Raw genomic sequence first — 18,765 nt, 5'->3', positions numbered from 1 at the left:
GGTGCAGAGATCCTGAGAAATCAGTACCCAGAACAACCACCTCTGACCGTAATAACGGCCTTGATACGCCTGGCCATTGAGTCAAACACAGCTTGGATGGCGTGTACAGGTACAGCTCCCCATGCAGCTTCAAAACCATACCAAAGTTCATCAAGAGTAGTGACTGGCGTATTTTGACGAGCCAGTTGCTCGGCCACCATTGACCAGACGTTTTAAATTGGTGAGAGATATGGAGAATATGCTGGGCAGGTCAGCAGTCGAACATTTTCTGTACCCAGAAAGGCCCGTGCAACGTGCGGTCATGCATTATCCTGCTGAAACGCAGGGTTTCGCAGGGATCGAATGAAGGGTACAGCCACGGGTCGTAACACATCTGAAATGTAGCGTACACTGTTCAAAGTGCCGTCAATGCGAACAAGCGGTGACCGAGACGTGTAACCAATGACACCCCATACCATCAAGCCGGGTGATACGCCAGATGACGATGACGAATACATGCTTCCAATGTGCGCTCACCGCGATGTCGCCAAACACGGATGCGACCATCATGATGCTGTAAACAGAACCTGGATACATCCGAAAAAATGACGTTTTGCCATTCGTACACACAGGTTCGTGTCTGTGAGGGTGCGTCAATGGTAACGGCAGCCATGGTCTCCAAGCTGATAGTCCATGCTGCTGCAAACGTAGTCGAACTGTTCGTGCAGATGGTTGTTGTCTTGCAAACGCCCCCATCAGTTGACTCAGGGATCGAGACGTGGCTGCACGATCCGTTACAGCCATGCGGATAAGATGCCTATCATCTCGACTGCTAGTGATACGAGGCCGTTGGGATCCAGCAAGGCGTTCCGTATTACCCTCCTGAACCCACTGATTCCATATTCTGCTAACAGTCATTGGATCTCGACCAAGGCGAGCAGCAATGTCGCGATACGATAAACCGCAATCGCGATAGGCTACAATCCGACCTTTATCAAAGTCGGAAACGTGATAGTACGCATTTCTCCTCCTTACACGGGGCATCACAACAACGTTTCACCAGGCAACGCCGGTCAACTGCCGTTTGTGTATGACAAATCGTTTGGAAACTTTCCTCATGTCAGCACGTTGTAGGTGTCGTCACTGGCGCCAACCCTGTATGAATACTCTGAAAAGCTAAACATTTGCATATCACAGCATCTTCTTCCTGTCGGTTAAATTTCGCGTCTGTAGCACGTTATCTTCGTGGTGTAGCAATTTTAATGGCCTGTAGTGTATTATTGATTACTAAAGACTCTGCTATGTGTATCTGTCGTGGTTTTTAATCTTATGGAAAAACGCTACGAACTTATGCAGCAACGCTGTACATGTGTATTTAACCATACAGCAACTAGCCACAGTACTATTAAAATAAAGCTTAAGTGCAATTACGGATTACATTATATTTCAGCTTTTCTATTTGTGTTGCCCACATCATTTCGGCTTATGATCTTTCATCGGATAGTGTCGTCTATTATCGTATTTCACTAAATAATGTGGCCCCCTATTCAACAAGTCTGACAGTCTGCAGGACTTCCCTGACGAGACTTCAGTATGCTATAGTTACCTAATGTGTTTATATTTACAATACATTAGACATATTCCATGGCTGCTGCAGAACGTTGTGGTCTCTTTCTGTACTGATGTTAATCCCTTGAAGTCTTTATAGATGTTCCATCACGTTTCGGGAGTGCATCCGGGATATTCTTAATTCTTATTCACTTTACACTGTGGAGAGAACGCGCATGCATCACTACTAGTAACTACAGCGACAGTCATGGATAAAACTCTATGCTTCTAAGAGCAAACCAAAGCAGCCCGCCCGGCTAGCCGCGCGGTCTAACGCGCTGCTTCCCAAGCGGGAAGGCATGCCAGTTCCCGGCACGAATCCATCCGGCAGATTACTGTCGAGGTCCGGTGTGTCAACCATCCTGTCGATGGTTTTTAAGGCGGTTTTCCATCTGCCTCGGCGAATGCGGGCTGGTTCCCCTTATTCCACCTCAGTTACACTATGTCTGCGATTGCTGCGCAAACACTGTCTCCATGCGCGTACACCAAAATTACTCTACCACGCAAACATTTGGGGCTACACTCGTCTGGTATGAGACGACACCTGCGCCCATTTATTGAGAATTTTAAAAATGTGCCTTTACAGGTCAAACCCTGGTAGTAGTGCTAGGCGCCTGCAGGTAGGCAACCATTTGATACACCTCCGGCGCCACTCACCTTGCTAGTCTGGAAATTTCGTTGTTCCATATCCGCGAAAACTAAAGGATGCCTAGAGTCACAGGAAAGTGTCAGCGACCATTTTGTGGCTCTAAGCACTATGGGACTTAAAATCTGAGGTAATCAGTCCCCTAGACTTAGAACTACTTAAACCTAACTAACCTAAGGACATCACACACATCCATGCCCGAGGTAGAACTGGAACCTGCGACCGTAGCAGCAGCGCGGTTCCGGACTGAAGCGCCTAGAACCGCTCGGCCACAGCTGCTGGCGACCATTTTGTCTCTAACAATAATTGTTCGCCATGACCTAATCTATCACCAATAAACGTTTGATGCAAAGGAAATAATCAGTTTTTGAAAACATAGCAAAAAAATCTTCTCACCAAACAGTGGCAAGAGACAAAATTTAAGGAAATGTGCAATCTTTTGGCAGAAGGACTGAAGGGGAAGGTAGAGGAATGAAGGAAAAGGACTAGCAAGATTTAGGAAATGGGGAAAGTTATGGAAAAGACTCCCAGAACCCCACGTTCAAAAATGGTTCAAATGGCTCTGAGCACTATGGGACTTAACTACTGTGGTCATCAGTCCCCTAGAACTTAGAACTACTTAAACCTAACTAACCTAAGGACATCACACACATCCATGCCCGAGGCAGGATTCGAACCTGCGACCGTAGCAGTCGCGCGGTTCCGGACTGCGCGCCTAGAACCGCTAGACCACCGCGGCCGGCGAACCCCACGTCAGGGGAGACTTATCGGACAGGTTGAGAAGGGAAGACTGAGTGTTGGGCACCGCACCGGATAAGATTTGAAAACCTGAGTGCGTAAAGGAGGAAGATACAGCAATGAGCAAGACAGAGATCACTGAGAAAACATTGCACAAGAGTTAATAAGAGCAGAAAGCTAAGCGCTCTATGTTTGGTAAACATGTGATTTGGGGAGGGGGGCGGGAAATAGACAGATCAGATAATAAAAGATATAGAAAACTAAAAGGGAGCAAAAAAGTAATAGTTACTGAAAAGGAAATACAGAGAGCAAAGAAATTAACTAAATTAAGACCAGGTAGGTAGCAAGAATCTAGGATATGTTGTAACATTAATTCCCTTCAGCATAGTTCTGATAAACTGATGGTGCAGGGGGGGGGGGGGGAGATCCAGATGGCATGTGTAGAGATGTAAAGCAGTGTGTGTGTGTGTGTGTGTGTGTGTGTGTGTCCAGCATATCTGCCAAAACCCCTTAACTGATTTCAACCAAATTGGACATACAAACAGCAAACTTCATAAGTATCAGCACTGTGGGAGTTAGAGGCTTATAGCTCCAACAGGAGAAGCAATAGGACGAAAAACTGTTTTTCAGCCCCTGATTTGTAGGTGCCATTCACCACAGATGTGTTGTGTGGGAGTAGTGCTGCTGGCTCACCTTATCGACCTGCTTTCCAGCAGGGATTACAGAGAGAGGGGGTAGGAGGGGATGGACAGAGACACAGGGGGGAGGAGGCGTAGATGGACAGAGAGAGGGGAGAGGAACAGATGGTCAGAGAGGGAGTGGAGGAGAACAGCAGAGAGAGAGAGAGCGGGTGTAGGGGGAGGTGTAGGAGGCATAAAGATGGATAGGGGTGGCTGGCAGGTGAAAAAGTATGAGTGTGAGAAAAGGGATGGAAGGGAAAGAGGGTGTGACGTAGAAGACGGGGAGTGTGTGAGGAGACAAGTGGTTTGCATAATTCTGGGCCATTGAGATATGGTACTGTGGATATCAGTATCGCCTAGCTCCCACAGGACCAGAGATATGGACATCAAACAGTTTTCCAACCTCTGCTGTGTGGGTTTCGTTACAGGAGAAGATAGACAGAGAGAGAGGAAGGAGAAGAGATTGTGTAGGCTAAAATTTGTAGATGCAAACCAAGAGATGAATACAGTAAACCGATTCAGAAGGATGTAGGATGCAGTAATCATTCAGAGGTGAAGAGGCTTGCACAGGACAGTGTAGCATCGAGAGTTTCGGAGTGAAGACCACAACAACAACAAAGTTATCTGGTTAATTCCTACTCAACTGAGGGGTAGCACCTTCTTCCGAGAATTACTTCAATTAAAACCTATCCATGTTACCACGGATATGTGAACTGAACTTTCATTTGGAATGACAGGGTGTGCGAGATGCTGTGGGAAGCTTATGAGATGGTGGAGGATACACCTGGGCGAACGTAGTTGGATATGGGAAGCTACGTCGAGTACATGTCATTCCAAAATTTGCAGAGAGCGATTAGTATTGGGAGGAGCGGAAGTCCTTGTTACTCTGCCATAAGTAAGGATGGAATGGATTGTATGTATGGATGATGGCCGTGGGGTTTAATCCTCATGTTTGGCCCCTTAGTACCTTGTGTCTGTTGTGGGCTTTCTTTTGGATCGTTGGTAGGTGGGGGCTCCAGGTTTTTAGGGATTTAATTCGGTGGGCAGGACGCTCCTCGATTGCCAGATAATGGTATCTGAAGCGGAATGTTCGGATGATTTTCCTTGTAAAATTATGCCTAGAGTTTTGAAGGGCAGATGGTAAAGTAAGACCGGTTACATCAGGAAGAGAAGTTCGTGAAATGGTTTTGGAGAAATCGTTGGGGTGAATGGAGGGTAGGATGGGCTGCAAGAAACGATAAAGTGAGAGATATTTTAAGCAAAACATAAAGTGAGGAGAAAAAAGTCACAGGACAGCGATATGTACATATAAATGGCAATAGTATCGTGTACGTAAGTTATAAAAGGACAGTGGCTTGCAGAGCTGTCATTTGCACTCTGGTGATCTCATGTGAAAAGATTTTCGACACGATTATGAGTGTACAACGGGAATTAACAGACTTTCAACGCGAAATGGCAGTTGCAATTAGAAGCATGGGACACTCCATTTCGGAAATCGTTGGAGAATTCAATATTTCGAGATCCACAGTATCAAGAGTGCGCCGAGAATACCAAATTTCAGACATCACCTCTCGCCATGGACAACGCAGTGATCGAAGGCCTTCACTTAACGACCGAGAGCAGCGGTGTTTTGCGTAGCGTTGTCAATGTTAACAGAAAAGTAACACTGCGTGAAATAACCGCAGATATCAATGTGGGATGTACGACGAACATATCCGTTAGGACAGTGCGCTGAAATTTGGCGTTAATGGGCTATGGCAGCAGACAACAGACCCCAGTGCCTTTGCCAACAGCACAACATCGCCTGCAGCGCCTCTTCTGGGCTGGTGATCATATCGTTGAGCCCTTGTCGACTGGAAGACTGTGGTCTGGTCAGGTGATTTCAGTTGGTAAGAGCTGATGGTAGGGTTCGAGTGTGGCAGAGACCCCACAAAGCAATGGACCGAATTTGTCGACAAGGCACTGTCCAACCTGGAGGTGCTCCACAATGGTATGCGCTGTGTTTACATGGAACAGACTGGGTCCTCTGATCCAACCGAACCGATAACTGGCTAGAAATGGTTATGTTCGTCTACTTTGAGACAATCTGCAGCCATTCATGAATGCCGTGTTCCCAAACAGCGATGGAATGTTTATTGATAATAATACGCCATGTCATCAGGGCACAGTTGTTCACGATTGGTTTGTAGAACATTCTGGACAATCCGAGCGAATATTTTAGCCATACAGTTCGCCCACACAAAATCCTTCACCGCCAACACTTTCGCAATTACGGACGTCTATAGACGCAGCATGGCTCAATATTTCTGCAGGGTGCTAACGACTTGTTGAGTCCACGCCACATCGAGTTGTGCAGTACGCCGGACAAAAAATGGTCCGACATGAAGTTAGGAGGTATCCACAAATTTTGTCACCTCAGTTTAAAGGTATTTTAATACATTTAAATATGAGGATGTGATCTCGACACACTTCGTGAATGAATAATAAAACAGAAAAAAGTAGCTGTTTGCTCCTTTTATTTTCAACGCTGAGACTTGCATCGTTTACCTTGGCGCTAGGTGTCGGGGCTATTCTGTGACCGTTGCTACAGATCTCCCGAGACTCTGCGCCATCTGTCACCTCTCCCCACTTCCCTCTGAGCAGCCAGCCTTATTGATGTCGGATGCCCTTGGACTATTTCCGCCAACAAAGGCTGGCTCCACTTGTGTTTACTTGAGTGTGTCGCCTCTGCGCGACCTTCAGCGCAGAAGGCCCGACACAGTCAACGTAGTGTTTACCTGCCGTCGCAGAGCACAGTTGCCGGCTCCGCGTGTACCGCCTGTTGGCAGCGAGGCCACCGACTGTAATCATATGCAGTTAAGCGAAACGCTCATCTACAGTTACCACAAGCTTCACTGGACCCAAAACTTTATTAAGCCACAAGTTTATTTAGGTGTGGTAACAGGTGGAAGTATGCGGGTACCAAAGTTTCGAATCTTCCAGTAACTGATATATTTTAGATCGTCAGTTTCTCCCACAATAAAGATCCAAGGTAGGTAAACGCGTTATCTTGTTGAAAATTAATTTTCCTCTTATGCAATCACTTATGAACAAAAAGAATTACTTTTAGAAAATAACACGTTCTCAGTTTCAGCCACGTTCATTTTTCTACATCTATAGCACTGTGCACTTGGCAGCGTGCATCAGTCACTAGGTACCTTGCTAAATCCTTTACATTACTGATTAATTAAAGTTTTATGTTAAGAGTGACAAGATTTTTTGCTGGGTGTGCCAGTGAGACTGTGTGTCTAAATGTTGTTTCCCCTGTCCAAAAATGTTAAACTTGACATTAGTGTGCACCATTACATTGGTACATATTTAGATACCTCCAAAATACTTCCAAAAATAACTTTACTTACATATTGTGGAAATTACATCCTTACGTGGCGCGCAAACAAAAACAGCACCATGAGTTCACTCATTCTCGTACAGTTGTTTACATGCCTATGATTTTTCGATTACTAAGATAATACATTCACTAAGAATACAGATTTTTTTGTACAGGCATATACACATCACGGCACAGGCTATATGAAGTGATTATTAGGTGCTTACTAATTTCTTCAGTGTCATTTAGGTATTATTTAAGATCTTTTATGGAAGAAGTCGTCAATAACTAGCTTTAACAATGTAAATTCTTTCAAATTCTGAATGTGGCAGGGGTAAAATACAGGGAGCGAAAGGCTATTTACAATTTGTACAGAAAGCAGATAGCAGTTATAAGAGTCGAGGGATATGAAAGGGAAGAAGTGGTTGGGAAGGGAGGGAGACAGGGTTGTAGCCTCTCCCTGATGTTATTCAATCTCTATATTGAGCAAGCAGTGAAAAAAAAGAAAAATTTGGAGTAGGTATTAAAATCCATGGAGAAGAAATAAAAACCTTGAGGTTCACTGATGGCATTGTAATTCTGTCAGAGACAGCAAACGACTTGGAAGAGCAGTTAAACGGAATGGACAGTGTCTTGAAAGGAGGATATAAGATGAACATCAACAAAAGCAAAACGAGGATAATGGAATGTAGTCGAATTAAGTTGGGTGATGCTGAGGGAATTAGATTAGGAAATGAGACACTTAAAGTAGTAAAGGCGTTTTGCTATTTGGGGAGCAAAATAACTGATGATGGTCGAAGTAGAGAAGATATAAAATGTAGACTGGCAATGGCAAGGAAAGCGTTTCTGAAGAAGAAAAATTTGTTAACATCGAGTATAGATTTAAGTGTCAGGAAGTCGTTTCTGAAAGTACTTGTAGCCATGTATGGAAGCGAAACATGGACCATAAATAGTTTAGACAAGAAGAGAATAGAAGCTTTCGAAATGTGGTGCTACCGAAGAATACTGAAGATTAGATGTGTAGATCACATATCTAATGAGGAGGTATTGAATAGAATTGGGGAGAAGAGGAGTTTGTGGCACAACTTGACTAGAAGAAGGGATCGGTTGGTAGGACATGTTCTGAGACATCGAGGGATCACCAATGTAGTATTGGAGGGCAGCGTGGAGGGTAAAAATCGTAGAGGGAGACCAAGAGATGAATACACTAAGCAGATTCAGAAGGATGTAGGCTGCAGTGGGTACGGGGAGATGAAGAACCTTGCACAGGATAGAGTAGCATGGAGAACTGCATCAAACCAGTCTCAGGACTGAAGACCACAACAACAACAATGTAAATTTGTTCAAAAATATCGCTAATGTTGAGCGCTTGTTCCATTAATAGCGAAGAGGCTTCGGTATTATTTATCTAATAATAATACCAAAGGAATTACTGCGTATTTGTCCCATACAAAAAAATCTGTAATATAATCTGAGTAAAAGTCAATAAGTTGACAAAAACGGATAAAATCTGAGCCATGATATAAGTGTAGAAAAAATTATGTATTCTTAACAGTTAAAGCAGTTCAAGGTTCTTTGGCATGTAAAAGTCTGTTTCACAAAGTATAAACAGATGGCGTTGTTTTTGTTAGGAGAGGGATATAGTGTCACAACATGTGACTAAAGATATCTTTGGGACTATTTAAACGCACAGCACACATACTTGTCCACGATAACATAGATTTAATTTTTTTGGAGGAGGGTAACAGCGCTTACGAACAAATACACATTAGGACACCCAACAAAAATATCTTATTGCACTTCAATTGAATATGTAACTAACAACTTATGTACAGATAATAGTTGGGTAACATGCTACCAAAACTAAATGTGCCAATAAATATTGTAAATCAAACGTGACTTAATCTGAGAACGTACGAGGTGGAATCCAAAATTTCTGGGACTATTGCCGCCATCTGGAAAGTAGGTGTAGTAGATCTTTGAACCACTAGGTGGCGAGAGCTGCATATCTGATGAGTCAGTGTGTGGAGTGCATTTAGCTGGGAGGACGTTTTCCGTGTCCACAGTGATTTCTGTAATATGCCCACTCTGTGTTTGGTTTGTGGCGATTTTACGATGGATCCGCGAACAGAACAGCGCATGTGTATCAAATTCTGTGCGAATCTCGGGAAACGTGCTACAGAGACCCTTGCAATGATTCAACAAGTGTTTGGGGGACAGAGCATGATCTGCACGTATGTGTTTGAGTGGCATGCTCAGTTCAGGGCCGGCCGTATAGACGTCGAAGTTGATGTTCACACTGGAAGGCCCATTAGCCGCTCAACACCAGACATTGTCGCTAAACTTCAACAATTGGTTCGTGAGGGTCGACGTCGAACCATTCAAGTCCTTGAAGTGGGTACTGGTTATGGGACATGTCAACGAATGTTGACTGATGTATTGGGCATGCATCGTGTCGCCGCAAAATTTGTGCCAAAGATCTTGACTGCCGATCATAAGGCACAGCGTGTTGGAGTGTGCACGGACCTTCGTCAGACTGCATCTGATGGTCCAACCTTCTAGTCACGGGTTATCACCGGTGACGAGAGCTGGATTTATGGTTATGACCTAGACACAAAGCAACAGTCGTCCCAGTGGAAGAGCCCAGGCTCTCCAAGACCCAAAAAAGCGAGACAGGTGAAGAGCATGATGATCGGTGTCTTTGATACCAAGGGAATTGTGCACAATGAATTCGACCCACCCAACCAAACGGTGAATTCCGCATACTACTGTGACGTTTCGCGAAGTCTCCGTGAAAACGTGCGACGATGACGGCCCGAACTTTGGCGCCAAGGGAAGTGGCTGCTGCATCACGACAACGCGCCCTGTCACACGTCCTTGTTCACCAGGACCTTTTCGGCAAAAAACAACATGGCGGTTGTACCGCACCACCCACCATACTCACCAGATTTGGCACCTTGCGACTTCGCGCTATTCCCAAAACTGAAACTCAGGTTGAAAGGCCATCGACACTGTAGAGAGGATTCAAGAAGCATCGCTGGTGGTGAGAAACACTCTCAAAGAACAGGACTTCCAGAAAACGTTTACCACTGGCAGAAGCACTGGGACCGGTGTGTATGTGTGGATGGGAACTGCTTCGAGGGTGATGCTGACCACTAGTCCAAAGGTAAGGTTTTCAGCAGATGGCAGCACCAGTCCCAATTTTGGATAGCACCTCGTATTATTTTACAAATTTCGTTACATTCGCAGGCCTCAATGAATTCTGTGCGACATGGGCAAGTTTAAAAATCTCTTTTGCCTCAGAGAACACTGGCCCTAAATATTCTTGGTGAAACAGGACAGTGGTTGAGAATGGAACAGGACAGGGTAGTAGCCTATCCAACATGTTATTTAGCCTGTACTTTGAGCAGCCAGTAAAGGAAAAACAAAAGAAAAAATATTGTTAGTGGAATTCAAGTTTAGTGAGGAGAAATAAATACTACGAGGCTTGCGAGTGACATTGTAATTTTGTCAGAGACGGCAAAGGACTTGGAAAATCAGTTGAGCGGAATAGAAACGGCCTTGAAAAGACATTATAACATGAACATAAGAAAGTAGAACACAGGGTAATGGAATGTAGTCAAATTACATCAATCAATGTGGAAGAAATTAGATTAGGAAATGAGACACTAAAACCAACAGGCGAATTTTTACTATTTGAACATTTGACGGGGGGCGATGTAGAGAAGATATGAAATGCTGATTGGCAATAGCATGAAGGTCTTTTAAAAAACAAATAATTTTAAAATATAAAGTAATTTTAAGTTTTTAAAAGAAATCATTCCGCTTTAGGCTTTTAAAACATTATTTACTGCAGTTGCAATTTCGACACGTGGTCATTTTGAGACATTGTGGGTGTTGCTTAATTCACTCAGTAATATAACGCTGTGACTAACCGTGTAACAGCAGCTGCATGTGATGGTATGAATTTATCTGCTGTTCCATGTACCATACACGTTAGTTTAGCTGATGAAATAATGATATAAACGCTTAAGTTTAAAACACAGCGTGTCACAGCTTTATATTATAATCTTACATACCACAAAGTTTGAAAATGACCAAATATCAAAATTGCAATCGCAATAAATAATGTTTTAACAGCCTAAAGCGGAATGATTCATTTAAAAATATCACGAAGGCTGTGGAGCCAGTAATCATCAAACTTCATAATTTTAATTGTTATGAAGTCTTCGCTATACGTATTTATTTGGGATGTAGCCTTGACTGGAAGTGAAACGGGGACAATTCAGAGTCCTGTACGGAAAAGAAAGAGGAATACAGGCTCTTGAGATGTGGTGATACAGAGAATGCTGAATATTAGATAAGTAGATCGAGGATCGAGTAACCAATGAAGAGGTAATACATCAAAACGGGGATAGTAGGGTTTCATGGCACAGTTGAACTTGGTATGCTCAAAAAATACGCTATTCTGCACATTACATCCGTAAGTTGGTCAGGATAATTTACTAGGCATCATCTAATAAAATGTTCACGTTAAACGTGGCTGTCTGTTTTATCCTGTGCCATACAGGTGTGTATATGTATATGTGTGTGTGTGTATGAGAGAGAGAGAGAGATAGAGAGAGATATAGAGAGATATATAGAGAGAGATAGAGATAGAGAGAGATAGAGTGATAAATTAAGTGATTAAATTCATCAACAGTCCTTCGTACCTCACAGCTAAATGGCTGTGTGTAAATTATCGATGATCATGTTAGCGAGGTATTGTGGTTGCTAATGTCAGGAGATATCCAACGACACCTAGCATGGTCTTATGCCAGATATTAATTTCCACACATTTAGTACACAGGTTGACGAAAAAAGTGAAGCACACAGGAGACATGGTCGGATGTCAATCTAACTTCGTAAATATACAAACCATCAGTGAATATGTAAATGTTTGGAGTCGCAATTCCCTGTTACATGCACGCTTAGAATAGCCACCAGGGTGTATTAGTGTTGTTACCAGGCCTGTTAGGGTATACAGGACGTTTCAGTAGGAATGGTTAATATTCAACGATATGACTGGGCCGGCCGCTGTGGCCGAGCGGCTCTAGGCGCTTCAGTCCGGAGCCGCGCTGCAACTACGGTCGAGGTTCGAATACTGCCTCGGGCATGGATGTGTGTGATGTCCTTAGGTTAGTTAGGTTTAAGTAGTTCTAAGTCTAGGGTACTGATGACCTCAGATGTTAAGTCCCATAGTGCTTAGAGCCATTTGAACCAATTTTGATATGACTGGAACCTTCATTCGAAGCAAAAATGTCTAGTGAACATGGACTGTCGGGCTTTATGAGCTATGAGCACTTCTTCATCTTCGATACTGTGAAATAAATCTCCTTTGATGCAAGCTCTTTGATTTGCGTATTTAGAGAGGAGGTAGAATGGAAAAAAGGGTCTGTCCGCTTGACATAGGCACTAAAATGCATACCCTAAGAGCTATGTTTCACTTTCGCTACTGTGAAACGACTACTGAAGAAGTGCTCATAGCTTTAAGGTATACATTTTAGAGTCCATGTTTACGAAATGTTTCCGATTCGAATGATCGTTCCTGTCATATCCGTGAATGCTGATCATTCCTCATGAAACACGCTGTATACGGAAAGTTTTTGCGTGTTCATCGTTGTGGCTGGAAGTCTGGGGGACTACGGTCGTTCGCTACTGTAAGAAAATGAAAGACCTACAGCCTTATGATGTCAATTATCGTGTAGCCACCAGTTTCGGCGGTTCAGCGCACCATCTTCAGGCCTTAGTTGATGCTGTTGACAGGTGTTGGTTGGAGAGACGACTTAACAGTTACAGGTAGTCTGCATAAACCAGTTATTTTGGCCACTGATGCATCGTATGTATGGATGGTTTAACCCCTTCAGCATCAACTGTGGCCTGAAGATGGCGCAATGAAGTGCCGAAACTGGTTGCTACCCAATAAATAGTGGTGGCTATACATTAAATAACGTCGTAAGGACGTAGCTGTCTCATTGTCTTAGTGTAAGGAACGTGAACAGCGAGTGATGTTGAGTGATTACCTTGAGGGACACGAATAAGCCGCATAGTTGTGTGGGACAGAGTTGTCAGTACCGGAGAGAATTTGAAACGCCTCATCGTGGGTCTCCATTTGGTCGACCGTATAACGGTACTTTGCGGGCAGGCGTGTCAATCAGCATCATATTAATTAAAATCGGGGAAGAATTAAAAAGGGGAAAGTAATACGAAACTTTAATAACTGCACAGTATTACTAAGAAGCAATATAATGAAAAGTAATAAAAATCAAAATAGCAAAGACCAAGCGGGACAGAAAGATATAGGGGCGCGTTTGTTTTTTAATACATATAAAAGAACATGTAACACATTATTGGGCTCTCTACCTTCAGTTATTGCGATCGGGCTAGTCGATGAAAAAGTAGTACGCGACTGCGAAATTCGTTAAGGAGATTATTTAAAGACTCTTCAAGCACGTTTGAAATACATTACGTGTGACGAAGTGTGATCAGAGACGTTTATTGTCGGGTGAAGTGAAAATGATTCCGACAACATAATTAGAACTTTGTGTTAGCTGGTAAAAATACTCTTGGGAAAATATTATGGTGTGGAACCCACGAAAGTTGTACGCAACGGAAAGATATAGTTTACGTAATTCTGCATTTTATGAAATTGTGAAACGCGTGTGCGCGGAACATTAAAAGAATCTTATTCTTGGACGATTGCGGGGGGTAACTGATACAAACAACGCGCCAGCATAAAAATAGTTCGCTTATTAACTACCAGATATTAATTAACGGGGACCTAAAATACTAAAAACAGTGCATACACCGTTAAATTGAACCCTGCGTGTGAAAGACAATCACATCGAACATTTCGAGAGCGAAGAATAGACATTTAAATACCGAATTGATAGCCTGGGCCGTGTCGATATTTGGACATTATACGACACACGTTATTCAGAACACGATATCGACCATTTTAATACTGGAAAGAAGGATAGGATCATCACCCCCAATCCCGATTCATATTTCATATTTAGTTAGTGAGAAGAAAAGTGATAATAAGCAAACTACATTTCAATTTTATCCACGATTTTGGCTCCATTACGTAGTCTTGACGACATGATAAACAATATCTGTGGAAGTTGTATACAACGTATCGTCATAATATTTAGCCAACCAATATTGTGGGACATCAAAAATGTAAATGCATGAAATTGTTCTTACAGCGGATGTATGATGTGTGAGTGCGACGAACTAACATTCATTACGTACTTGCATGTTTATCTGCGAAAATGGTCCTTGTCGGTACATCAGCATATAGTTCGAATAGAATCGCTGGAACATTGCAAACCATTCAGATTAATCGAACATCTAAATACGCTTAATGCTGGTACCACCAGGATGTGTTCTTTCTCCTCACCCCCGTGGCAGTAATTGAATTAAGAGTCAGCCGAGAATAACATTTGTATCAATTGACGACCATTGAGCTAGCGTCACGAATTTTCAAACGTCCACTGCCATGTATGAAGGCGAGTGACACCACGAGTGCTAACGCCGATCGAAGGGTGTCGTCGTGATCGTATTGAATGACATTGAGCGCTCACAACTGATCGAATCGTGCAACACCTAGGTGTCTGAGGCATTCGGGTGTGACAGTGGCACGATGTTGGACTTAGTGGTAAGATGAGGGCAGGCATACCCGTCATCAAGGTTTCGGTCCACAGCGCCTCATAACCGCAAGGGAGGATCGCCGCCTTGAGCACCAAACACACCGTAAGCCCTTGACATCTCCGCCTGCCATCGGCGAACAAGTAATGCACTCTCTGCAACATTCAGTGTTACCCCGCAGCGTTGGCAAGAAATTTAGCAGCAGCTAACTTTCCCATGCGCAGGCTGCCATTAATACCAGAACACTAACGTCTGCGTTTCGAATAGTGCCGTGACTAAGAAGGATGGACTGATTATGAATGGCACAGTTGCGGCGGGGCGAGTTGATCTCTCAGTATCCTTTAAACAATCAGTCCACCTACCTGGATAGGCTTCAGGTTGTCTGCCCCTTCACTCTGTGATGGCAGATACTGGTCTAGCAGACAAAAGCAGCGTTGACGAAAATTCGAGTAAATACCTACCACACAAAGGCCACATAACTCCAGTCCATGGGCAGTAGCTGAAAGTTAGTTAAACTATCGAGCGTCTGGGATTCTTGCATGACTCATTTAAAAAATGTCTAAAATTTCCTTTAAGTTGGTGTATTGTCTTTAAAGCACCGAAAACGCCTATCAAGTCCCTATTTAATATTCCAACATCAATTACGCACTGTTACTGACTGTCTCTGTTACAAGTTCACACCCGAAAGCAGCCAGTCCGACCCGATATTTTGAACGTCCTAAACAGTCGCTGACCCACGACTACTTGCGAGTTACCACGTTCAGCAGGTTTCTTGTAAAGAACTGCACGCCATAATGTCTGTTTATCCGCACGAAACACGCCACGTGGAGTTTATGGTCGACATGAAATGTTCACACGCTAATATCTCCTACAATAAATCACTTAGAAAGCTCTAGCTTTCAAAAAATACAGAATACTGTGGTCGCTTTTTGTCAACGACTTGAGAAAGGATAAAATGCGCGAATTTCTTCAAATGGTTCAAACGGCTCTGAGCACTATGGGACTTAACTTCTGAGGTCATGTCCCCTACAACTTAGAACTACTTAAACCTAACTAACCTAAGGACATCACACACATCCATGCCCGAGGCAGGATTCGAACCTGCGACCGAAGCGGTCGTGCTGTTCCAGACTGTAGCGCCTAGATCCGCTCGGCCACTGCGGCCGGCGCGAATTTCTTCATTTTGGTACAGATTTTATCAGCGCGGTTTAACATAGGAGTTTACCAGAAGACGGTTACCGAGCGACTCTCTCGACTCGTAGATTTGAGGCACAAAGCCCTACTCAAACGCACGGGAAATTTTGGATTCCAATTCGCTAGTGTGTCAAGAAGCCAATCAGTTCATCTCGAGCGCTTCTACACTCGCGGTCAACCAATCAGGTTATCACAAGTAATTTAGACTAGAAATCTCGTAGTTCCGAAACTAAATAAAATTAAATCAAAACAAAATACAATTCCTTTTCACAAAATAAATTACTAATAAATTTAATACTCGCCTCCTCTTCTGGTTACCTTTTACAAAATCAAGCTCATTCGGATATACGTTACAAAGTCCCCTATTACACGACAACTTTCTCACGAATACATTCACATAGTTTTAAATAAAATATCACATTCTCATTTTACGTATGACTGCCATTCACTCTCTCAGTCTCTCCAGAACACTTAAACAACCAAAACACAATGAAATAATAATTTTCCATAGTACTTTTACTTACGTCAGAAATCTATGGTAATGAAACTAAAGAAAAGTCCAGAAAGTTAGATTATATGGACCTATCCTCTTGGTTGTAGTTTCAGTTTATATTATAGATATATTAAGCCCCTAACTCAGTTTCACAATTCCAGCACGGTTATTATATGTTTTAGGTAAAAATTAATATCTCCGAAAGTATTGAAGTTATTGATTTGAAATTTATAACAGTATGGTTGTCTGATTCGTAGCATTTGGTATACTAAATATGGAAAAGAATCGATTAATATTTAATAGTACTTCTTCATATTCATAGAGAATGTGTGTAACGTATTGTACGCAGCGTTAAGCCGTCGGCACACGGGCCGTGCATCCGAACGTTGAGCGTTGAGCGTGCCGAGTTTCTGGCGTCATATCGTGGAATAGCATGTTCGCGAGTCTTTCCGAACGTGCAGAGAAATATCTGGCATGCCAGATATTCTGAGCGTGCCTGAGCGTTGACTAACGAAATGGCACAACACCACCTACGTCACACGCACGCCGTCTCCCTTCAGTACAGAGTTGTGAGGCGCCATATTGGCATTCATTTCAAGCCTATATGTATGTAGGCCGTTTCCGAGCACCAGCAAATTGAGAATCACTGGAAAACCCGTTGTTAACTGTGTGATTCGTTCCAATAAAATAATGAAAAACATCATATTCGTGGCAAAAGAATTACTGTAACTTGCGTATTATGAGAGTAGGCTACTTGAAGGCAGCGATACACTGAAGATCCACCGAAAACGCATTGTTCTTGGTACAATTTGTTATGATTAAATTTCGATTAAGTAACATATGTACGATTAAGGTTTTCAGCAACGGGTAACATGCTATGATTAGATAGCAGAGGAATATTGTTGGTGTAGCGTAATAACTAGCGTCCCTATCTGTTAATGAGATATGGGGCGGGGCGGTAGTTCGCGTCTTGCCAATTCTAAATTTTTTTTCATAACATTTGCGTTTTTATTAGGTTCTGATACTTTCTTATTAGTTTAATATAAGTATATACTATAATATCTGATGTTATGTAAATATAAGTTCACCTTTTTTTCGGGGGTGACTGTTCGATTGGCTTAATCTACAGGACAGCTTGCGTTACTTGTGTAAAGATATTTTGCTCCTTTTTCTTTAACGCTTCGTAATTCATATGTTGCAAAGATTCTGCTACTGGGTGGGAACGGTGATCAAGTAAGACTGACCTTGGGGTTTTACTAAAATGTGGGAATGATGAAATAATGTTTATTTTATGCGGAAGTATTCCAAATTTGTACCGCACTATTTGTAATGGAACTTTTATAAGCCTGTGTCCTTATTGATTGGACATGGTACTTTCTTTTCGTGGACGATGGAGGAAATGTGCGTTTTAATAGAGCTAACGTGGGAATTTAACGCGCGCCCGTTGAGTAAACAGTATGATTTACGAACTAGAAACATTCCTCAGCTGCCACTGGAGTGCCTTGCGATCGCGTATACCACGTTGGGGCCCACGTACCGTATGCACAAGTCGCATCGTTCCTGAGCGTTCAGCAGCACGTTGAACTTGGCACGCTCAACGTTAACGTTCGACAGCACGGTCCGTGTGCCGACGGCTTTAAGCAAGTACACGTTTCGCTCGGCCCAGTAGCCAGCGTCAGCTGTACCAGCGTGAGAACCAGAACCTGCTCTCCTCACGACTCCCCGACAAGCCACGCTTTCAATGCAAGATGACAACTCGTAATAATCTGCTACGTTACACTGTGTTCAGCAACGAATCACTGTTCTGCATTATCCCGGATGACCATTGTCGGCAAATTTGACGGTGACGCGAGGAAAGGCCCCATTCTTCCAATGTTTTGGAGAGGCACAGGGATGTTATTCTTGGCGTCATGGTGTGGGTGCCATCCAGTATAACTTCTGGTGACAGCTGGTAGTGACTTAGGCAACTCTGACGACACGGTAGCATCTCAGAGCATTCTGCATCCTCATGTGTTACCTCTCATGCGACAGTGTTGTGGTGTCATTTTTCAACAGGGCAAAGCTCATCCACGCATGGCATGTGGCTATATGAACTGCTTGCGTGATGTGGTGGTACCTCATGGCCAGCATCATCATCATCATTAGTGACAGTGGCTAGATTGGACGGTGTCAAAATTGGGTCTTTGTACGGGCGCTGATGACCGTGCAGTTGAGCGCCCAGCAAACCAGACATCATCATCATCATCATGGCCAATATCCTTAAACCTCTCCCCCAACCTTGTATCCCCGATGGAATATGTGTGAGATCAGCTAGGACGTCAATCCTGTCCTCTTACCTGTATCCAGGACATGAATGACCATTTACAACAGT

General features: G+C 43.3%; 1 protein-coding gene across 1 annotated transcript in view; it reads right to left on the bottom strand.

Annotated features, from left to right (window-relative positions):
• Positions 1 to 18,765, bottom strand: part of LOC124802937 — a 581,822-nt gene that overhangs the window by 235,320 nt on the left and 327,737 nt on the right. The gene's annotated exons all lie outside the window — the stretch shown is intronic.

The sequence above is a fragment of the Schistocerca piceifrons genome, chromosome 6, assembly GCF_021461385.2.
Source record: "Schistocerca piceifrons isolate TAMUIC-IGC-003096 chromosome 6, iqSchPice1.1, whole genome shotgun sequence".
NCBI classification, from domain to species: Eukaryota; Metazoa; Arthropoda; class Insecta; order Orthoptera; family Acrididae; genus Schistocerca; species Schistocerca piceifrons.
Note: the sequence above shows the minus strand (reverse complement) of the source record. Positions and strands in the feature narration are given on the sequence as shown.